The sequence below is a fragment of the Xenopus laevis genome, chromosome 1L (assembly GCF_017654675.1).
Source record: "Xenopus laevis strain J_2021 chromosome 1L, Xenopus_laevis_v10.1, whole genome shotgun sequence".
NCBI classification, from domain to species: domain Eukaryota; kingdom Metazoa; phylum Chordata; class Amphibia; order Anura; family Pipidae; genus Xenopus; species Xenopus laevis.
The window spans coordinates 95,368,214-95,392,068 of NC_054371.1; positions in this window are offsets into that span (position 1 = coordinate 95,368,214).

A 23,855-nucleotide genomic window follows, 5' to 3' on the forward strand; every position below is an offset into this window, starting at 1 on the left:
AGCAGCGGGGACCTCCTCCTCATCACTCATTATGTCCATCTCTGTCGTGTTCTCTGCCAGAATTAAATCTGGTGTAAGGTCCTCATCTCCTTCATCTTCTTCTGGCAATAATGGTTGCGCATTACTCAGTTCAAGAAACTCATGGGAAAATAACTCCTCTGACCCCAGTGAAGAAGGGGCACCGGTGGTGGAGGAAGTGTTACGTGGGGTGGCCATAGCAGTGGAGGATGAGGAGGATGTTGTGGTAAAGTTAGAAACGGTAGAGGATGGGGTGTGCTGTGTAAGCCAGTCAACTACCTCTTCAGCATTTTGGGAGTTCAGGGTCATTGGCTTTTTAAAACTGGGCAATTTGCTAGGGCCACAGGATTGCATAGCAGCACGGCCCCTAGCACGGCCTCTGCGTGGCGGCCTGCCTTTGCCTGGCATTATTTTTTAAAAAACAACAACAACAACAAAAACTCAGTTGGTTTTTCTGGAAACGATAATACACACAGCTAGATGGCGGGTTGAAGAAAACAGTGTGCAAATAATGCCTACAAGGTCAACGTATACACTACTACAGCGGTGGATACGGATTACGTAAAATATATTATGGCTGCTTGAAAAAAGTCACTCCGGTGTTTTTTCTGGAGACGGTAATATTATGGATATTTAGACAGAATGTGAACAAGGTCACACAGCTAGATGGCGGGTTGAAGAAAACAGTGTGCAAATAATGCCTACAAGGTCAACGTATACACTACTACAGCGGTGGATACGGATTACGTAAAATATATTATGGCTGCTTGAAAAAAGTCACTCCGGTGTTTTTTCTGGAGACGGTAATATTATGGATATTTAGACAGAATGTGAACAAGGTCACACAGCTAGATGGCGGGTTGAAGAAAACACTGTGCAAATAATGCCTACAAGGTCAACGTATACACTACTACAGCGGTGGATACGGATTACGTAAAATATATTATGGCTGCTTGAAAAAAGTCACTCCGGTGTTTTTTCTGGAGACGGTAATATTATGGATATTTAGACAGAATGTGAACAAGGTCACACAGCTAGATGGCGGGTTGAAGAAAACACTGTGCAAATAATGCCTACAAGGTCAACGTATACACTACTACAGCGGTGGATACGGATTACGTAAAATATATTATGGCTGCTTGAAAAAAGTCACTCCGGTGTTTTTTCTGGAGACGGTAATATTATGGATATTTAGACAGAATGTGAACAAGGTCACACAGCTAGATGGCGGGTTGAAGAAAACAGTGTGCAAATAATGCCTACAAGGTCAACGTATACACTACTACAGCGGTGGATACGGATTACGTAAAATATATTATGGCTGCTTGAAAAAAGTCACTCCGGTGTTTTTTCTGGAGACGGTAATATTATGGATATTTAGACAGAATGTGAACAAGGTCACACAGCTAGATGGCGGGTTGAAGAAAACAGTGTGCAAATAATGCCTACAAGGTCAACGTATACACTACTACAGCGGTGGATACGGATTACGTAAAATATATTATGGCTGCTTGAAAAAAGTCACTCCGGTGTTTTTTCTGGAGACGGTAATATTATGGATATTTAGACAGAATGTGAACAAGGTCACACAGCTAGATGGCGGGTTGAAGAAAACAGTGTGCAAATAATGCCTACAAGGTCAACGTATACACTACTACAGCGGTGGATACGGATTACGTAAAATATATTATGGCTGCTTGAAAAAAGTCACTCCGGTGTTTTTTCTGGAGACGGTAATATTATGGATATTTAGACAGAATGTGAACAAGGTCACACAGCTAGATGGCGGGTTGAAGAAAACACTGTGCAAATAATGCCTACAGGGCAAATAATGCCTAAAAGGTCAACTTATACACTACTACAGCGGTAGTAAAATAAAAAAAAGTTAAATAAAAAAAAAATGAATATTAAAAAAAAAAATTAAAGTTGGTGCTGCTGAACTACTAGGAGCAGCAGATTAGCACACCAGTCCCACTCCCCAACACTGCTAGACTAATAGCACTGGGCTCCAGGGGCGATTCTGGCTATAATGCCGCCTGAGGCGGCCTTCTTTCGCCGCCCCCACCCCTCCCCACGGCACTAACCTTTATAGCGCCGGAGAGGGCAGGGGCGGTCCACGACGCTTAGTGCAGAGAGCGCAATAGCGCTCTCTGCACTAGAAGAGCCGGATTTCCGGTTTGAAAACCGGAAATTCGGCTCTTAGTTACCAGGAGCGGCATTTTTGCCGCCCCTGGCAACCAGGGGGGCGCTGCCGCCTGAGGCGAGTGTCTCAACTCGCCTCATTGGTGGAGCGCCCCTGCTGGGCTCTTATAGTAGTAGTAGTAGTAGTAGTAAAACAACAAAAAAATAAATAAAAGCAGTCCTTACAAGGACTACTGTTATTGCAGCAGTCAGCAGATGAGATCAGAAGCAGGACAGCTGCCCACTGCAGCTACATACAGAGCACTGCAGTAGAAGGTAGATTACTAGCCAGCAAAGCTACCTAAGCTAAAATGTCCCTCAAACCCCTGCAGACTTCTGTCCCTCCAATAACAGAGCAGTATCAAAACGATTACTAGCCAGCAAACTTTCAACTGTCCCTGAAATCACTAACAGGCAGCAGCTCTCTCCCTACACTATCTCTTCAGCACACACAGGCAGAGTGAAAAAACGCTGCAGGGCTTCGGTTTTTATAGGGAAGGGGAGTGGTCCAGGGGAGAGCTTCCTGATTGGCTGCCATGTACCTGCTGGTCTGGGGTGAGAGGGCAAAAAAAAGCGCCAACAATGGCGAACCCAAAATGGCGAACGTCGCGCGACGTTCGCGAACTTCCGGCGAGCGCGAACACCCGATGTTCGCGCGAACAAGTTCGCCGGCGAACAGTTCGCGACATCTCTAGTATTAATATCACTGGTGAGTTTGATGCCCCAATCAGTATCATTGAGACAATTAATAAATGAATTAATAAGAGGGACTTATGTATATAAGTTGGTATGTTGTAACCAAAATTTTATAGCCAAAATCCCCCGATCATGGTTAATGGAAGAATAGAGTGAACTTACATCAAGAGAGACCCATACATATGATGGTTTCCAAGATATATGTTGATATGTTGAAATTTTGGTTACAACATACCAACTTATATACAGATATTCAAAATGAATTTCTCCTACAGTCCCTAGAATTTTTGTTGAATACCAATTATTTTATGTTCAATGGGGTATTTTACCTTCAGAAGAGGGGGGCAGCAATGGGCGCAAGATTTGCGCCATCGTATGCCAACCTCTTCATGGGACTGTGGGAGAGATTGCTTATCTATGATGATAATAATCCCTTTCGGTCACAGATAGTTTGTTATTATCGTTATATAGACGATTTGATTTTGATCTGGGATGGTGAGGTCCCTCTTATTAATTCATTTATTAATTATCTCAATGATACTGATTGGGGCATCAAACTCACCAGTGATATTAATACCCATGAACTATCTTTTCTTGACATCCAATTTAAAGTGGATAAAGGATTTATTGTCACGGACCTTTATCGTAAGCCGATCACTCGCAATACCTTGCTCCATGCCAACAGCTGTCATCCGGCTAGTACTCTACGAAGTGTACCAATTAGTCAATTTTTGAGACTACGGAGGTTATGTACAACCTGGGAGTCCTTTAATACTCAAGCTATGACTCTTTGGGACCGTTTTACTGAACGAGGTTACTCCCTACAGGACATTAAGTCTGCATATGATAGAGCAGTTGGCACTAGTCGTGAGGATCTTTTGAAAGACAAGTTCCATGGTTGTGCACGGGCACGACATAAGAAATTGAGAGATTCCTCTAATAGAACATGTCCCCGTATTATTACAACCTATTCTAAAGATACACCTTTTATTCGGAAGACCATTAATAAATACTGGAAAATTCTAACACAAGACCCCCATCTCAAAAATATCTTACCATCTCAACCTAATTTCACATATAGGAAAGGACGCAGTTTGGGATCTAGACTCTCTCCCAGTCTATATATGGACACCAAACACACACGACCCACACACTGGCTGGATATTAAGGGCTGCTATAGGTGTGGGGTCCCTCGATGTGGCTCGTGTAGATACATGAGACCCTCGAAGTACTTCACTGGTAATAACAGCCCTAGACGCTTTCAAATTGGCTTTTATGCCAATTGTGGCACGAAATTTGTAATTTATCTGATTACTTGCATTTGCGTCTCTAAGTACGTAGGCAAGACGAGCAGACCTGTTAGGAAACGGATATCTGAACATTTAAATTGTGTGTCCAGAGGTGACACCAGGTCTGCTGTGGCCAAGCATCTTTTGGATTGCCATGCGGGGAGTCTGTGTATATCTTTCCAGATAATTGATAGAGTGGTTAATGATACAAGGATGGGGGATATCGAGATCTCTCTGTCACGTAGAGAGGCCTTTTGGATCTATAATCTAGACACTGTTGTTCCAAAGGGTTTAAATAGAGAGTGGGAATTGACTTGTTTTGTTGGGCGTTAATTTATTCGTGTATTTACTTATTTGTCTATATAAATTTCTTATGGTACCTTGGAATTGCCCCTCTTTTTACTTGTCAGTTTTATTTCTCATCTCTCTTATTTTCTCCCCCTCTTTTTCCACATTTTTGTTTGTATATATGGAAAACAGAAAATGTAACCAATTAATGTATACATAATTTATATTTTTCATATTTTCCTTATTTTCATTTCTGTGGTTGTTTTCGCAATTCTCTTTTTCTCTATATATATATATATTTCATATATTTTTTCATATTTTTTCATATATATTTTTTCATATATATTTTTTCACATGTTTATATAATTTGATATAATTTTTCATTTTGTGACTATTTTGCCAATTCCTTTCCCGGGATACAATTATAGATGTTTATGTTGATAGATATTTTCATATTTACGTATTAATACATGTTAGTGGCCTTTCTTGGTCTTAAACTAATTTGCATTTTTAATTGATATGGTTTTATATGCTAGATCCCTGTAGGGGGCGCTTTAGCTTCTGATGAAGTGACTTTGGGTCACGAAACGCTTTAAGCCGTTCCCCTGCCTGCTCCTACAGTGTGTTTTACCAATGCTCAATAAAGATTGGACTTTTAATCAAGTTTGGTTTCCCCGGAGCCTGTCTGCTGATGTCGTCCATACAACCTAACCTGTTATATCTCCACTATTGGTCAGTTATATTTTGCATCTTCTTTGTTGAGTTTTGATGATCTTGTTAACAAATATCAGCTTCCTAGAAATCAATATTATGCATATCTTCAAATTATACATTTGCTGCAGTCTCACCTTCCCAATGTTAAAACCATGAGACCACGTACCAGGATGGAATATCTTTGTAACACAGCATGGGATGGTAAAGCAAACCAGAGGACTTTAAATTTCCGTATATGCTAAAATGGGAAGAAGATCTTCAAACCCAATTTACATCTCATCAATGGCAGAAAAGCCGTACAGCTTCAAGGGGTGCCACTTGCTGCACCAATCATGTGGAAACACATACGAAAGTTACACACCGTTGGTACCTCACCCCACAACGTATAGCTCAAATAGCACCTCAACATTCCCCATTCTGCTATTGTGGAGAGATTGGCTCCCTATTGCATATGTGGTGGCTATCTCCCACAGTTCAACCGTTCTGGTCCGAAGTATTTGCACTACTCAAGAATAGACTGGATTGATCTGGATTTCCAACCCCAAATAGGATTACTGCAAATTTATCCTGATAACTGCTCTTATGATAACCTAAAGTTGTTATTTCAAGTGTTCAATACAGCTGTCACTCTGATTGCGAAGACTTGGAAGCTCAATGTGACCCCTAGCATATCCTGTCTAATACAACAGATGGACTCGAGAGAAGTTGTTTGATTCCCACCATCCACTGGAACACAAACTGGGTGTCATTAGAACTCTGCACCACAGGGCGGAATGTGTGGCAACTGATACAGAGTCCAAAGACAAAGAGCAAAAACATCTTAGAGGAGCTTTGAAAGCGTGTGGCTACCCAGACTGGGCCTTTGTCAAAACAGCAGCAACCAAGCCCAACAGGAACACCAATAGAAATAACCGCCCGGAGACACATAGTAGGCAAAACATAGTCATCCCATATGTAGCTGGAGTGTCTCAGAAACTCAGGAGAATTTTTAACAAACACCACGTCCCTGTGTTTTTCAAACCTAGCAACACACTGAGACAAAAACTGGTACACCCAAAGGATCCAACCCCTAAAGAAAAACAAAGCAATGTGGTATACGGAGTCCAGTGTAGCGAGGAGTGCACAGATCTATACATTGGGGGGACCAAACAACTGCTCACCAAGCGAATGGCACAGCATAGGAGGGCGAACTCTACGGGGCAAGACTCAGCTGTCTTTCTACACCTAAAAGACAAGGGACACTCCTTTGAAGATAGCAAGGTCCAAATATTGAGAAGACCGCTGGTTTGAACGAGGCGTGAAAGAGGAGATTCATGTCAAGGTGGAGAAACCATCCCTGAACAGAGGCGGGGGCCTTTCGACACCACCTGTCTGCTACATACAATGCTGTTCTAACATCTGTACCCCGGCGGTTTCAGAACACTTCACACATCCATTCATGCAACTCTCACAAGTAACACCTCTTTCTAGGAGTTGCATGATACATTGGATAATCCTATCACAGTAACACCTCTGTGAATTTCTTCAGATGTCACCTCTTTGAAGAGTTACAATGTGCCATTGTGATTGGATTAGTGGAAGAGTTTATATGCCGAGAACTTCCCACACCAGTCAGTTGAACTGAAGAAGCTGCTCGGATGAGTAGTGAAACGTCTTCATTGTTTACTCAGCGAGTCCAGTTGTTTTAAATTTTCCTATACTAGAAATAATTGATGTAATTTACAATTCACCCATAATTTACAAAAATCTGAGATCAATTTCTTAAACATCTCATTAAAGGGAAAAACGCAGGAAGAAATTATATGTGATGTATATGTGAAGCCCATCAAAAGAAACAATTTGTTGAGGGCTGATAGTTGTCATCCCAGATCAGTTCTGGAGGGCATCCCCGTTGGCCAATTCTTGCGTCTTCGACGCATTTGTACCACTTTCAGATGCTTTCCAGAACCAAGCCATGGCACTCTGGGATTGACTTATAGACAGAAAATATGACATGTGACAATTAAAGAAGCATATGAGAGAACAGTGGTCACCTCCAGGCAGGATTTATTAATTGATGCCAAGAAGGATAGAAACAAATACAATAAAGACACCAAGAGAAAACTTTTGCATAAACAACAGGAAGTTAAGTCCACTTTCTTTATTACCCCGTACAGTAAGCAGGCATATGAGAATAAAAACATGATTAAGAAAAGATTGGATGTCCTGAGAATGGAGCCACAGCTGGATCAGTCGCTATTAGATGACATCAGATTTGTCTTCAAACGCAAGAAAACGCTCGCAAGTGACATCTCCCAAAGGTTATACTCCCCTAAAAAACAACAAAAGTAAGTGGTTAATTTAAAATGGATGCTATAAATGAGGGAAAAACAGATGCAGGGTGTGTAGACATATATTGGTAAAGGATAGTTTTAAAAGCAAAAATCTTGATCAAGCTCATAACCACAGAAAAGTTTGAGCTATAAGTAAACACATCATTCTAAAACATAATGGCAATTTTAGCCAAGTAAAATTTCAAGGCATTGAACATGTTAAATTGGGAGTGAGGGGAGGACACTTGCAGAGATTGGTAGATCAGAGAGTGTATTGGATACATACATTGAAAACCCGCTATCCACAAGGGTTAAATAGTGATTGGGAGGTCTCCTGTTTCTTCTAACCGAACACGTATTATAACTTGATAATAAATAAGATACATTTAAAAAAGAAAAAAAAAAGTGAATAAAAGCCCAGAGTGGGTAGATCCGCATTTAAAAGTGAAATATATATATATAGTACTTGAAACAAAAGACCGCACTCACAGGACTTTCGCAAGAAAATAAGCCCCCATGGGCTGTGACATTTATTCCTCAACGTTTCGGCTAGTACACTCTAGCCGTCCTCAGGAGGTAAAACATAACACACAGTGAGGTTCTAAATAACATACAAAGATTGTCGCCAAAATTTGTGTCATGACGTCATCAAGGTGCGCCCCCCAGCGTGGGGAGATAAACAAATACACCACGTTTATAGTGAGCATGAAAATTAAAAACATCAGGGCAGATCGTATCCATAGTGATCGTGCGTAGTACGATCGTTCCTTAGTGCCACACCACGAATAAATACTTCGTTCTGTGAGAGGTGTATTCAGCCTATTAGTGACGTGAGTGACAATAGGCAAAATGTAGTACTTACCCCTGGTAGACGATCGCAACCCCTTGCGTTCCAACCTTGTCACTGTATGCCTATCAAGGCATCCCCATAGCTACAGAGGCTGGTGGTAAACCTGTAGTCTCAAAGCCAGAACCCCGCTGTCATTCCGCTTCCGGAGCGCATCAAAACCCCTCTCCTGTTGCGGGAGCTTAGGCCCCTCCTCCTCTCGCCTGATAGGAGGAGGACTCACACACCCTCCAAACTCCTCTGATCAGGGAACAAATCACTCGTGTGCTCTAGTGCCAAGCCCCAACCAATCGTTAGGGCATGGAGCTCTGAGCCACATTTGTGTGCCGGGTGCCAGTGCATTAACCCTCTAGTGCCTTCACAGTATTCAGGAGTTGGGTGAGATCAATTGCCAGTGCTCAAACCATCAACAGTAAAATTGCCTGCATTCATAACGGGGTATAGATCCAGCTGGGGTTGGTCATTACCTTTAGCCGTCACAGGGTCACCAGCTAAGCGAAGGGACATGCTAGCCAAGGCAACATAGTGGAAGGGGTCACTCACGTCATCCCAGGGGAGGAGAATCCTAAGGAGTAGAAGAGCACAGATATATAACTGGTAAAGAGTGTCAAAGTCACCATATCGTCTATACATGTATGTTAGTAAGTGACTATATAATTCATCAGCAATTTCGTTACCAGCACCTAGGCGAGTACCTACTTTATTGTGGAGTGCACCATTGCGGATCTGTTATATATTTGGTGGGTAGCCCTACTCCCTTGGGGGGCATTGGTCTTCCTACCTATTTTTGGTGGCACCCCTACTTATATGAACTGTTTTTTTGACTGTTTTTGACTATTTTGTCTTAAGAAACGTTTCACTTTTGAGTTCTTTCATTAGCAACCGATTTTTTTTGGACTGATATACGATGGAAGACAACTTAACACAACCTGATGTTGATACGACAGGTGAATATGCCTTTACGCCTGATGATGCTGAGAGGATTCTCTTTGCTGAATTACCGACTTCATCTCTACAAACTGGTAGGACCCCTCGGGACTTATACCACCATTTATTGAACCTTAAAAAAAGGGAGATAGATTTGTGATTACATGGCACATACCTTTCTGGGTATCACAGGCAGAAACTCATTCCCAGAGGGTTCCGCATCAGGAATATACCCACCCTCGGACGTTCCAACTTGGAATTTTGCAGCAAGTGGTGTAAGATCCTGAATAAATGTTCAGCAGATCTGTTATTGCTAGTGATTGACTTTGTTGGAAAAGATTTAAAAACCACTCAGACGGACATAACAGAATTCGAAACACACCACTTGCTGCAACTGTCCCAGGACAAGACTATTGACTGGATAAAAAATCTAGAGACATATCTGAATAAATATAAACAAGAACTAGTATCGTTTAAAGAAAAGAAATTAGTAGCAGTCAAGGACGATTATCGTGAAAAGAGGGTCTACAGGTGGTTGTTGGGACTAACGGAAGGGAACCGACGACGTACTGTTCGCAGGAATAAACCAGCCTCTCTGGTTACCGTTGATAGTTCAGGTGACTCCACTGACTCCGACCCTGGCCAGCTATCGGCCGCTCCCAGTGTACAAACCTCCTCCTCACGCCCTTTTTTAGGAACACCTCCTATCCCCCAGATACGATTCACCTCAGGAGGGGAAGGAGAGGGAGGACCAGGAGGGGTGGCCAGAAAAACCACCGACAAACCCCCACGAAGGGGGCGGAGCAAGACATAGTGATTAACATTTCACATCACACTCTGACAATGGGGGAATCCAGATTACTAAATAGGGGTTTAAAATTTGTACCGACCAATCCTTCAGATGCTTTTTCTGTACACAAGGATATACATAGATTTAAAAGAAACCTCAAACTTAAAGATTTTTACAAAGACAAATCACCAGTTCCCAGCACACCTTTTCGGGGCAAGAGTTCATTTGAACCTCCTAACACGGCTCCCTCCATCACCATATTCACTAATTTACTCGCTAGAGATTCACAGACTATACATACCCAGAAAAAGAAGAGCTACTCTAACCTCACCGTCGAAGAGAGGGAGGCTATCAATACCCTGAAAGCTGATAGGGATTTAATCATCAGACAGGCTGATAAAGGAGGGGCCATAGTACTACTAGACAGGCAGTATTATGAGCAGGAACTGGGTAAGCAATTATCAGACTTGAACACTTACCAGCGTTTAACCAGAGACCCCACCCTTGCTCTTAAGACGAAATTGGACACTCTAATACAGATGGCCATGACAGCCAATTGGATCAGTGCCTCTGTGGGAAAATACCTGACCACGCAATTTCCTAGATGCCCATTCATCTACACCTTACCCAAGGTACACAAGACCCTTGTGACACCCCCAGGTCGACCCATTATCTCGGCCATAGGGTCACTTTTCCAACCTGTTGCCAAGTATTTAGACTCCTTCCTCCAAATCCCGGTACAATCGATGGAATCATTCGTAAAAGACACCAAGGACTTACTCAGAGTCCTAAAGGGTCTAACACTTCCTCCTGATTGTCTGTTGGCTACGATGGATGTAGCCAGCCTATATACAGTGATCCCGCATGACAGGGGGTAGAAATCTGTAGGGAAGCCTTGCTTGGTTCCCACAAAGGGTTGCCCCCAGTGGAGTTTTTGGTTTCACTACTGGATTTGATCTTGTCCCAAAACTATTTTGTTTTCAAAAATGAGTTTTTCCTTCAAGTGGCCGGTACAGCCATGGGGTCTAATGTAGCCCCCTCTTTTGCAAACCTTTATATGGAACACTATGAAAAAAACTTTTTGTTACCATTGGGGGGTCCTAAAATTTTCTTCTACAGGAGATACATTGACGATCTACTGTTTATTTGGACAGGAACGGAGGACGAGTTAGTAGACGTTCATGCGTCTTTGAACAGACTTAACTCTCCCATCAAATTGACACTCGCTTTTGATAGGCTACAGATTAATTATTTGGACCTGACCCTGACGGTACAGGGTGGGAAGGTGGGGAGTACTTTATTCAAAAAGTCCACCGATAGGAACAGTCTAATTGAGGCACACTCGCACCATCCCAGGCACATGTCCCGAGGGGTCCTCTACTCCCAGTTCCTGAGGGTAATTCGCAACAATTCGGACCCTAAGCTGGCGGAAACGCACCTAGTAACTTTGTTCGATCAGTTCATCGCCAGGGGTTATTCCACTAGAATGGTCATGGAACAACTGAGTAGAGCAAGGAAGATGACTCAAGAGGGGTTGCTCCAGACGCAGAAGGATACATCTCGGCCTGAACCAGACATCATCTTCACCACGGATTGGACCACGGTCAGCCCCCAAGTGAAGGAAGCCCTATATAACAGATGGGAAATCATAAAATCGGATCCAGGTTTACCGTTCTATGGTGGCATATAGGAGGGGCAGAAACTTAGGGGACCTACTTGTGGTTAAGAATTTGTCATCTGGAAGCGGGTCGCAGAACACGTGGTTAGATAGACCCCTTAAAAAGGGCTGCTTCAAATGCGCAGGGTGCCTAACCTGTGGAGGCATGACGCAGGGCACAGCTTTTAAGCACCCTCGAACGGGTGCTAATTTCACCATCCGGCATAGGGTTACTTGTACCACGGATCATGTTGTGTACTTGGCAGGGTGTCCGTGTGGACTGTATTATGTGGGAAAGGCATCCACCTCCTACAGGGAAAGGATGAACAATCACCGTAGTGCCATTAGATTAGCATTAAACACTGGCAAAGCCGACCAACCGGTCGCCAAACATTGGCTACAGTGTCGCCATTCTCTCCCCCAGTTCAGACACATGATCATTGATCATGTCCCTGCCCTCCGAAAGGGGGGGTAATAGGGGGCTACTATTGATCCAGAAAGAGTCGATGTGGATATACAAACTAGACACTCTGGCCCCTAAGGGACTCAACGAAACCTTACCGATGTCTCCTTTCTATTAAACGATTCTGGTGAACTTTACCGGAGGGTGGGTTACTTACCTGGTTTTTCGAGACAATTTTTATGACCAATGGGGTCGTATCGAATGATCTGGACTCTGGATTTTTGTCTTCTCTCAACTTTTTTGCTTTTCATTGTTATTTTGATTTTTTTTTGATTTTTTTTGCTTTAGAACTCTAAAAATCTTGCTGATGAATTATAAAGTCACTTACTAACATACATGTATAGACGATATGGTGACTTTGACACTCTTTACCAGTTATATATCTGTGCTCTTCTACTCCTTAGGATTCTCCTCCCCTGGGATGACGTGAGTGACCCCTTCCACTATGTTGCCTTGGCTAGCATGTCCCTTCGCTTAGCTGGTGACCCTGTGACGGCTAAAGGTAATGACCAACCCCAGCTGGATCTATACCCCGTTATGAATGCAGGCAATTTTACTGTTGATGGTTTGAGCACTGGCAATTGATCTCACCCAACTCCTGAATACTGTGAAGGCACTAGAGGGTTAATGCACTGGCACCCGGCACACAAATGTGGCTCAGAGCTCCATGCCCTAACGATTGGTTGGGGCTTGGCACTAGAGCACACGAGTGATTTGTTCCCTGATCAGAGGAGTTTGGAGGGTGTGTGAGTCCTCCTCCTATCAGGCGAGAGGAGGAGGGGCCTAAGCTCCCGCAGCAGGAGAGGGGTTTTGATGCGCTCCGGAAGCGGAATGACAGCGGGGTTCTGGCTTTGAGACTACAGGTTTACCACCAGCCTCTGTAGCTATGGGGATGCCTTGATAGGCATACAGTGACAAGGTTGGAACGCAAGGGGTTGCGATCGTCTACCAGGGGTAAGTACTACATTTTGCCTATTGTCACTCACGTCACTAATAGGCTGAATACACCGCTCACAGAACGAAGTATTTATTCGTGGTGTGGCACTAAGGAACGATCGTACTACGCACGATCACTATGGATACGATCTGCCCTGATGTTTTTAATTTTCATGCTCACTATACACGTGGTGTATTTGTTTATCTCCCCACGCTGGGGGGCGCACCTTGATGACGTCATGACACTAATTTTGGCGCCAATCTTTGTATGTTATTTAGGACCTCACTGTGTGTTATGTTTTACCTCCTGAGGACGGCTAGAGTGTACTAGCCGAAACGTTGAGGAATAAATGTCACAGCCCATGTGGGCTTATTATATTGCTAAAGTCCTGTGAGTGCGGTCTTTTGTTTCAAGTACTGTATGCAATTTCGCAACCAGCACCTAGTCGAGTACCTACTTTATTGTGGAGTGCACCATTGCGGATCTGTTATATATATATATATATATATATATCTATATATATATATATATCTATATATATATATATATATATATATATATATATATATATATATACATATATATATATACATATATATATATATTATATATATATATATATATATGTACTGTATATAAAATCCCTGTGATGAACCATAAGTGTAATATGCTAATTTTTAATTGACACATGTTTTTAATTATGTATACTATATAAGGAAGTAAACCTTAACTAAACTCCACCTCTGATGAAGTGCCAAAGTGAGGCATGAAACGCGTCAGGTGACTAGACACAGCATGGTTTAGTTAAATGTCTCTAGGATGATACCTGTTCATGTTTTTAATGATTACTTGGTAATAAAGTTTTTTCATTGGTTTTCACCCGTGGTTGTAAAAGGCTCCCAAGCTAGGAACAAGGCAGGATCTCGCACACCCAATAGATAACAACGATATGCCTGGTGCACAATGGTAGAGGTTCCGCAAGCCCCACAGCAGAGTACAGCAAAGGAATTCCAACGGCACACAGGACTGTAGGAAATCTTCAAAATTTATTTCAAAGCGGAATGCAAGGCTCCCGTCAATTCTCTTTTTAATGGAATTAATGGCCTTAATTTAAATTACAGCAGGACAAGCGTAACTGCAGCAATAGCATCATCGGCAACTGGATTATCAGCACTATCGGCACCAATCTCTGCTGGGTTAGTAGGAAGGAATATATTTCCTTTCTCCACACAGATCCGATAGGCGCTTATTTTTGGGCACGCTAGCACTCCGACTCCACAAGGCACACAGGAGGGGCTTACTAAACTGCAGCGCTACTCAATTTCAGCCTATTGAACAATCAACTACAGTAAGATCGGTGTGGCCGCAGTAATAACGCCATTGGCATCTGACCCACATGGGTGAGTAGGACAGGGGACATTATCTTTTTTCCTTACAGCACGCATTGGCGCTCATTCCTGACACACAATAGTACTCCGTTTCCACAACACATGCAGGGGATTTTCATCTGACAGCAGCGTTACTCAAATGCCGACCCTGTGGAGTTAACAGCTACCAGAGGGTAGGGCAAGCAATTAAGAATCCATCTTCCACACTCACACCACCGATGCAGGGATTGCGAGATGTATGGTGTGCAATTAACATTGTCTGTGATCAGTTTGGACTACTTTCTACACACCACGCAGTTGGAGATTACGAAAGGATGACCACTGCACTGTACGGAACATTCCGAATGGCTGACCAAGTACAAGAAAGGTATTCCAACGGCACACAGGACTGTGAGAAATCTTCAAAAATGTATTTCATTGCAGAGTTCGATGCATCGCACTCCGCAATGAAATACATTTTTGAAGATTTCTCACAGACCTGTGTGCCGTTGGAATTCCTTTGCTGTACTCTGTTGTGGGGCTGCCGAACCTCTGCCAGTGAGCACCAGGCATATTGCTGTTATCTGTTGGGTGTGCGGGATCCTGCTTTGTTCCTGACCAAGTACAAGAACAGGTATCTGAGTCTTTTGATATGTATGCTTTTTGTATGAATGATATTGAAATGCTAAACACTAAAAGGGAGAATAAAGTTGATCTACTATTCACTACAGGCACAGCCAATTTTTATAGTTCAGAGTCCAAATCCATGTCAGTAACTTTTTATGAATTAGAAAGACTAATGTTAGCTGAACAGAGGACCTGGTGGGACTATATCACCATGGAGAGATATATAAAAGAAAAGCGGGTCCCTAGGGGATTAAGAATAAATAAATATTCCTCCTTTAGAGTGGACCCCAAGGATTATGAATTTATCTCTGCCTGGAATGAAGTACTAACTGCATGCCCTATGTCCTTGATGGCACTGATAGTGGACAGAGAAAAAATGAAATATGCAGAGCTAAAGACTGAAATTAACATGATCCAAGCGGATATAAATAATTTACTAAAAAAGAGCGAATTTGTACATAAAGACAAGAAATTAAAGCTTTTCTTCTTCTCACCCAATCAAAATTTTTAAATTTTTAACACTATTTAAGATTTTATTCAAATCACTCACAAGCTCAGCACTGATGACGTAGGCAATTCACATACACTCAATACCTACATCAGCTGAGTTTTTGGCGCTCTTTTTGTATGTATAAATATGTGTGTTTGTGTTTAGCTTGCACTTCCTGAAGACGGCTCACGTCTAAGAGCCAAAACGTTGAATAAACATCACTTTTTTTGTAACATGACCTACGAGTGTGGACTCCTGTTGTTCAATATTATAATCTAATGTACCAGCACCTAGGCATTCTTTTGTGCTCTGTGTCACTCGTTCAGATTTATTTTTTTTATTATATTATATATATATATATATATAATATGTCGCAAGGTACCTGCACTCGAACCACTTAGATACTTTCACGGGTGCTTGGTCAAAATAATGTTGTATAATCATCAAAGAATGGACCAGCACTCCGGAGTGCTGGTCCATCCTTTGATGATTATATATATTTATATATATATATATATATAATATATATATATTATATATATAATATATATATATATATATCCATGGAAAAAAACAGCAACCACAGGGTATTCTTGGAAAAATCAAAAAAGTGTATTAAAGAAAAGCATATACAGCCAACGTGACGTTTTGGTCCCTATTGGACCTCCTCCCTCTGCCGTATTCCCTTTTCTGGATCGTGTTTTTACCCCTAAAAAAGGTTTGGCAGAACTAGTGTCGTTTGCGGTATTAGAGTCAGTGGATTGGTCAGAACTGTCCACTGTGTGTAGGGATTTGGGGAGATGTCATCGTCCGGCCCATCTATACAGGGCATAGGACGGGTAGCTCGCTACAAATCAGAATAATGTGGCAGAGTGGGGTAACAGTACAGTAGGTCGCACCCTGTATATAAGCAGAACTCTCCCATACAAAGGGGCATACCTAACATGGATAACAACATTTGCCTTTGTATCCACATGTATATACTGCTTTACATAACAAACGATGGTTGACAGGCATCGTATACAGGTGTCTTGGAGCCATTTTTTACCCTATTTAAACCCCCAAACACTTGTGCACTGCTTTTCTTTCCCTGACGAAGGCTCCTGTGCGGAGCCGAAATGTTGGATCACCAATAAATCTCCACTTTCATTTGAACTATTGATAGTATTCCTTGGAGTGCTGTCAATCCCTGCATTTTGTGTATATATATATATATATATATATATATAATATATATATATATATATATATATATATATATATATATATATATATATGTATAGCTGAGGGCGAGGACTTCCAAGGTAATTTTCTCAGAGATATTACCTGAGCCACGAGCAACACTAAGGAGACAGTGGGAGCGTAGGGAGATTAATGCGTGACTGAAAGATTGGTGTAGGGAGGATGGTTTTGGGTTTTTGGAGAACTGGGCTAATTTCTCAGTCGGCTACAGGCTCTTTGCTAGGTATGGGCTCAATGATGATGGTGCAGCTGTTTTGGGTGAGAAGATGGCTAGATGGTTGGAGGAGATTTTAAACTAGGTGTGGGGGGGGAGGGTTCAGTAAAAGATTCAGTGGAAGACAGGTTAGATGAGATAGTGGGCAAAGAGAGGGAAAATGGGGGAGATTTGGCTGCGGGTACTTTTAAGGATAGGGAGGACCACATGTCATATGTTCAATATGGTACCAGTATTAAATGTATGTTTACAAATGCAAGAAGTCTGACTGGTAAAATGGGAGAGCTGGAGCTGCTGGTGTTGGAAAGAAAATATGATGTGATTGGTGTGGCCGAAACATGGCTGAATGAGTCGCATGACTGGGCAGTAAATATCAATGGCTATACTTTGTTTCGGAGGGACAGAGGCAATAAAAAAGGAGGAGGGGTATGTCTGTATGTTAGGCAGGATTTAAAAGCTCATATAAAGGAGGAGATTATGTTAGAAAATGAGGGGGCAGAAGTCGTATGGGTGGAGTTCTTCACCAATTGTAAAGAATCCAGCAAATTAATTGTAGGCGTATGCTATAGACCCCCTAATGTAAGTGAGGAGGAAGAGACAAAGCTCCTAATGCAAATAGAAAAGGCTGCTAGCTTAGTTAAAGTAATGATAATGGGGGATTTTAATTACCCAGATATTGACTGGAGCAACAGTACTGCTAGATCAGTTAATGGGAACAAGTTTATAAACTTATTGCACGACCAGAAAAAATGCTATTCTTGATTTAGTGATCTCAAATGACCCAGAACTTATAGCAAATGTGCAAGTCATTGAACCCCTGGGCAATAGTGACCATAATGTTATATCTTTTAATGTCTGGTGCAAAAAACAAAAATATACTGGGGCAACAAAAACCATGAATTTTGGAAAAGCTAATTTTAGTGCCTTGAGTGCTGCCCTACAGAGCATTGATTGGAGCAATAAGTTTTCAGCTAAAAACATACAACAGAAATGGTTGTCCTTTAAAATGATATTAAATCATCACTGTTCTCAATTTATTCCCTTAAGGACTAAACGTAGAAGCTCTAAGAATCATCCTGTGTGGCTTAATACAGAAGTAAAGAAGTTAATGGGAAAGAAGAGAAAGGCATTTAAAAACTACAAATCTGTAGGGACAGAAGCTGCATTTAATGAATATAAACACTGTAATAAATGTTGTAAATCAGCAATCCGGAAGGCTAAGAAAAGAAATGAAGAGTTAATTGTGGTGGAGGTGAAAACTAACCCTAAAAAGTTTTTTAAATATATTAATAGTATGGTTGTAACAGATACAGAAAAGGCAAATGTGCTAAATCAGTTCTTTTCTTCAGTGTATACAATAGAGGAGTCTGAGTTCCCAGGCTCACTTTATAGCTACACGAATGGTTCAGCTCAATCTAGTCAGTGGATGACTCAGGATATGATTCAAAAAGCTTTAATACAAATTAATGTAAACAGGGCTCCAGGGCCTGATGGCATACACCCCCTGCTTCTAAGAGAGCTTAGTTCAGTTTTAGACCAGCCCTTATTTCTGATTTTCTCAGATTCACTGTCATCTGGTATGGTGCCTATGGATTGGAGAAATGCTGATGTTATTCCAATATTTAAAAAGGGATTACGATCTCAGCCTGGCAATTATAGGCCAGTAAACTTGACATCTGTGGTGGGCAAATTATTTGAAGGCTTGTTAAGAGATCACATTCAAAATTTTGTAAGTAAGATTCTGGACAGTGGGGGGGCAGTAGATGTGATCTATTTGGATTTTGCCAAAGCGTTTGATACTGTGCCCCACAAACGACTGCTTTCTAAACTAAGGTCTGTTGGGCTTAATGAAGTCGTTTGCACGTGGATAGGAAACTGGCTACAGGATCGGGTACAGAAGGTGGTTGTTAATGGGACATTCTCTACTTGGAGTAAGGTTCTAAGTGGGGTCCCCCAGGGCTCAGTATTGGGTCCACTTTTATTTAACTTGGGGAGGGTGTTGTAAGTAATGTATCAGTGTTTGCAGATGACACAAAATTATCCAGCCCAATTAATTCCATCCAGGATGTGGCATCCTTCCAACATGATCTTGACAAACTGGCAATCTGGGCAGCTAAGTGGCAAATGAGATTCAATGTTGATAAATGTAAGGTCATGCACCTGGGATGTAAAAATATCCAAGCCACTTATACCCTTAATGGGACTGCACTAGGCAAATCTATTATGGAAAAGGACCTTGGAGTCCTTGTAGATGATAAACTTGGCTGTAGCAAGCAATGCCAGTTGGCAGCATCAAGGGCAAATAAGGTCTTGAGCTGTATTAAAAGGGGCATAGAATCAAGAGAGGAGGGGGTCATTATTCCACTGTATAGAGCACTTGTAAGGCCCCATCTAGAATATGCCATAAAGTTTTGGTCTCCATCACTCAAACAGGACATTATTGTATTAGAGAGGGTACAGAGAAGGGCAACTAAGCTGGTAAAAGGTATTGAAAATCTTAGCTATGAGGAAAGACTGGCCAAATTGGGGATGTTCACGCTGGAGAAGAGGCGTTTAAGGGGTGATATGATAACTATGTATAAATATATAAGGGGATCATATAATAATCTCTCTAATGCTTTATTTACCAATAGGCCTTTCCAGCTGACACGAGGTCACCCATTCCGATTAGAAGAAAAGAGGTTCCGCCTAAATATTCGGAATGGGTTTTTTACAGTGAGAGCTATGAAGATGTGGAATTCTCTCCCTGAATCAGTTGTACAGGTTGATACATTAGATAGCTTTAAGAAGGGGTTGAATAGTTTTTTTAGCAAGTGAGAGAATACAGGGTTATGAGAGATAGCTCATAGTACAAGTTGATCCAGGGACTAGTCCGATTGCCATTTTGGAGTCAGGAAGGTATTTTCCCCCCTCTGAGGCAAATTGGAGAGGCTTCAGATGGGGTTTTTGCCTTCCCCTGGATCAACTGGCAAATAGGTAGTTAATAAAAAGAAGAAAAAATTTTAAAAAAGTTGAACTCGATGGACATGTGTCTTTTTCAACCTTACTTACTATGTTACTTACTATATACACACATACACACATACACACATACACACATACACACATACACACATACACACATACACACATACACACATACACACATACACACATACACACATACACACATACACACATACACACATACACACATACACACATACACACATACACATACACACATACACACATACACACATACACACATACACACATACACACATACACACATACACACATACACACATACACACATACACACATACACACATACACACATACACACATACACACATACACACATACACACATACACACATACACACATACACACATACACACATACACACATACACACATACACACATACACACATACACACATACACACATACACACATACACACATACACACATACACACATACACACATACACACATACACACATACACACATACACACATACACACATACACACATACACACATACACACATACACACATACACACATACACACATACACACATACACACATACACACATACACACATACACACATACACACACACACACACACACATATATATATATATATATATATATATATATATATATATATATGTATATTTATGTGTATATATATGTGTGTATATATGTATATATATGTGTGTATATATGTATATATATGTGTGTATATATATATGTATATATATATATATGTGTGTGTGTGGGATCAAACGGCACTCACCATTCATTGGGTTTCTCACCAGGTGCTAACCAATAAATCAATAAAAGTCCAGAGAAAGCACTCACGGCATTGCCCATCAGATATATTTCAAAGTATATTTATTCGTGCATGGATGACAACAGGAAGTGAGACAATTCACTAAATAGCCCTAGTGTCCAATCAGCATATCAATATGTAAAACACATAAGTGAGTTAAAAGTAACACCCATCCACATGTGTGTTGGTGAATAGATCTGCTCACACCCATTAGGTGTCTAAAAACTTGTATCATGTGACAATATCTCTGTTTGTAGAAAAAATCATGTGTCATGATTAAACATTTCTAAAACTTACAAAATGTGTAGTGTGTTAAAAATTGTTATAACAAATGTAACCATCTAAAAGGCTAAAACCATTGTGATAGGGAAACAGTGTATCAAAATAGCAACAATTATAGACATCTTCATGTCATACTACGCTATATCAAAGCTTCACAGGCTATATATTTCTACTCTGGTATAGCAATATCAGTCAAAAAAGCAACTAGCTATTATATTCTGTGTGTGTATATATTTGTATATATATATATGTGTGTATATATATATGTGTATATATATATATATATATATATATATATATATATATATATATATATATATATATATATATATATATATATATATATATATATATATATATATATATATATATATATTTATGTGGGATCAAACGGCACTCATCATTCATTGGGTTTCTCACCAGGTGCTAACCAATAAATCAATAAAAGTCCAGAGAAAGCACTCACGGCATTGACCATCAGATATATTTCAAAGTATATTTATTCGTGCATGGATGACAACAGGAAGTGAGACAATTCACTAAATAGCCCTAGTATCCAATCAGCATATCAATATGTAAAACACATAAGTGAGTTAAAAGTAACACCCATCCACATGTGTGTTGGTGAATAGATCTGCTCACACCCATTAGGTGTCTAAAAACTTGTATCATGTGACAATATCTCTGTTTGTAGAAAAAATCATGTGTCATGATTAAACATTTCTAAAACCTACAAAATGTGTACAGTGTGTTAAAAATTGTTATAACAAATGTAACCATCTAAAAGGCTAAAACCATTGTGATAGGGAAACAGTGTATTAAAATAGCAACAATTATAGACATCTTCATGTCATACTACGCTATCTCAAAGCTTCACAGGCTATATATTTCTACTCTGGTATAGCAATATCAGTCAAAAAAGCAACTAGCTATTATATTCTACTAACTTAGAGGCAATGTTACTCAATTCTAGTTACAAATAGCTGGCTAAGGAATACATTTCATTAAGCCATCTAGGAGCTACTGTGCCGCATCCACTTGGCTTCTCGCTGTAGTAAAAGCTTGGATCTATCTCCACCTCTGCTCAGAGGGGGGGATATGGTCAATAAGTATTGCTCGTAGAATAGGCAATGAATGTTTGTGCCCCAAAAAGTGTCTGGCCAGAGGAGTGTCCGCTTTGCCAGTGGCTAAAGCTGCACATATGACAGAGCGATGATTGTTCATTCGCATCCCGAATGTCATGACACACTTACCAACATAGTATAGGCCACATGGGCATACTATGCAGTAGACAACAAATTCTGAGGTGCATATGTGTGTGAGTGTGTGTGTATATATATGTGTGTGTATATATATATATATATATATATATATATATATATATATATATATATATAGACAAATACAAGATTCCTCTGCACTCAACCCATTATCAATATATTTAAGACAGAGACATTTTGTGCATACTGCTACTGAAAAATGCCTTACCCTTTAAACAAAACAGGGATTGTTTGTCCATATATTGCAATATATTTAAGCTGGCCAACTACGTCAAAGTCATCCCATATCTGGCCAGTCCTATGCTCAATTTTCATTTGATTCATTAAGAATTCTATGGTTTCATTATACATTTTATAAAAGGGACGAATGCGTTTTACCTGCAACTTACTAGCTGCTTTCAAAGTAAAACTCCCAAACTTGGCTGCCCTTTTATTAGACACCAGTGGGATCACCTGACTATAGTTGGAGGGGGTGGGAGCTACAACATGGAGCTGGTCACTGCTCTTGTAGAACTATAACAAACAAGGGAAAGTTGTGCTCACCACTAGTTTTTAAATCATTAGGCGGGGGTGCAATGAGGGTGTGACCACAAAATACATATAGACAAATACAAGATTCCTCTGCACTCAACCCATTATCAATATATTTAAGACAGACATTTTGTGCATACTGCTACTGAAAAATGCCTTACCCTTTAAACAAAACAGGGATTGTTTGTCCATATATTGCAATATATTTAAGCTGGCCAACTACGTCAAAGTCATCCCATATCTGGCCAGTCCTATGCTCAATTTTCATTTGATTCATTAAGAATTCTATGGTTTCATTATACATTTTATAAAAGGGACGAATGCGTTTTACCTGCAACTTACTAGCTGCTTTCAAAGTAAAACTCCCAAACTTGGCTGCCCTTTTATTAGACACCAGTGGGATCACCTGACTATAGTTGGAGGGGGTGGGAGCTACAACATGGAGCTGGTCACTGCTCTTGTAGAACTATAACAAACAAGGGAAAGTTGTGCTCACCACTAGTTTTTAAAATCATTAGGCGGGGGTGCAATGAGGGTGTGACCACAAAATACATATAGACAAATACAAGATTCCTCTGCACTCAACCCATTATCAATATATTTAAGACAGAGACATTTTGTGCATACTGCTACTGAAAAATGCCTTACCCTTTAAACAAAACAGGGATTGTTTGTCCATATATTGCAATATATTTAAGCTGGCCAACTACGTCAAAGTCATCCCATATCTGGCCAGTCCTATGCTCAATTTTCATTTGATTCATTAAGAATTCTATGGTTTCATTATACATTTTATAAAAGGGACGAATGCGTTTTACCTGCAACTTACTAGCTGCTTTCAAAGTAAAACTCCCAAACTTGGCTGCCCTTTTATTA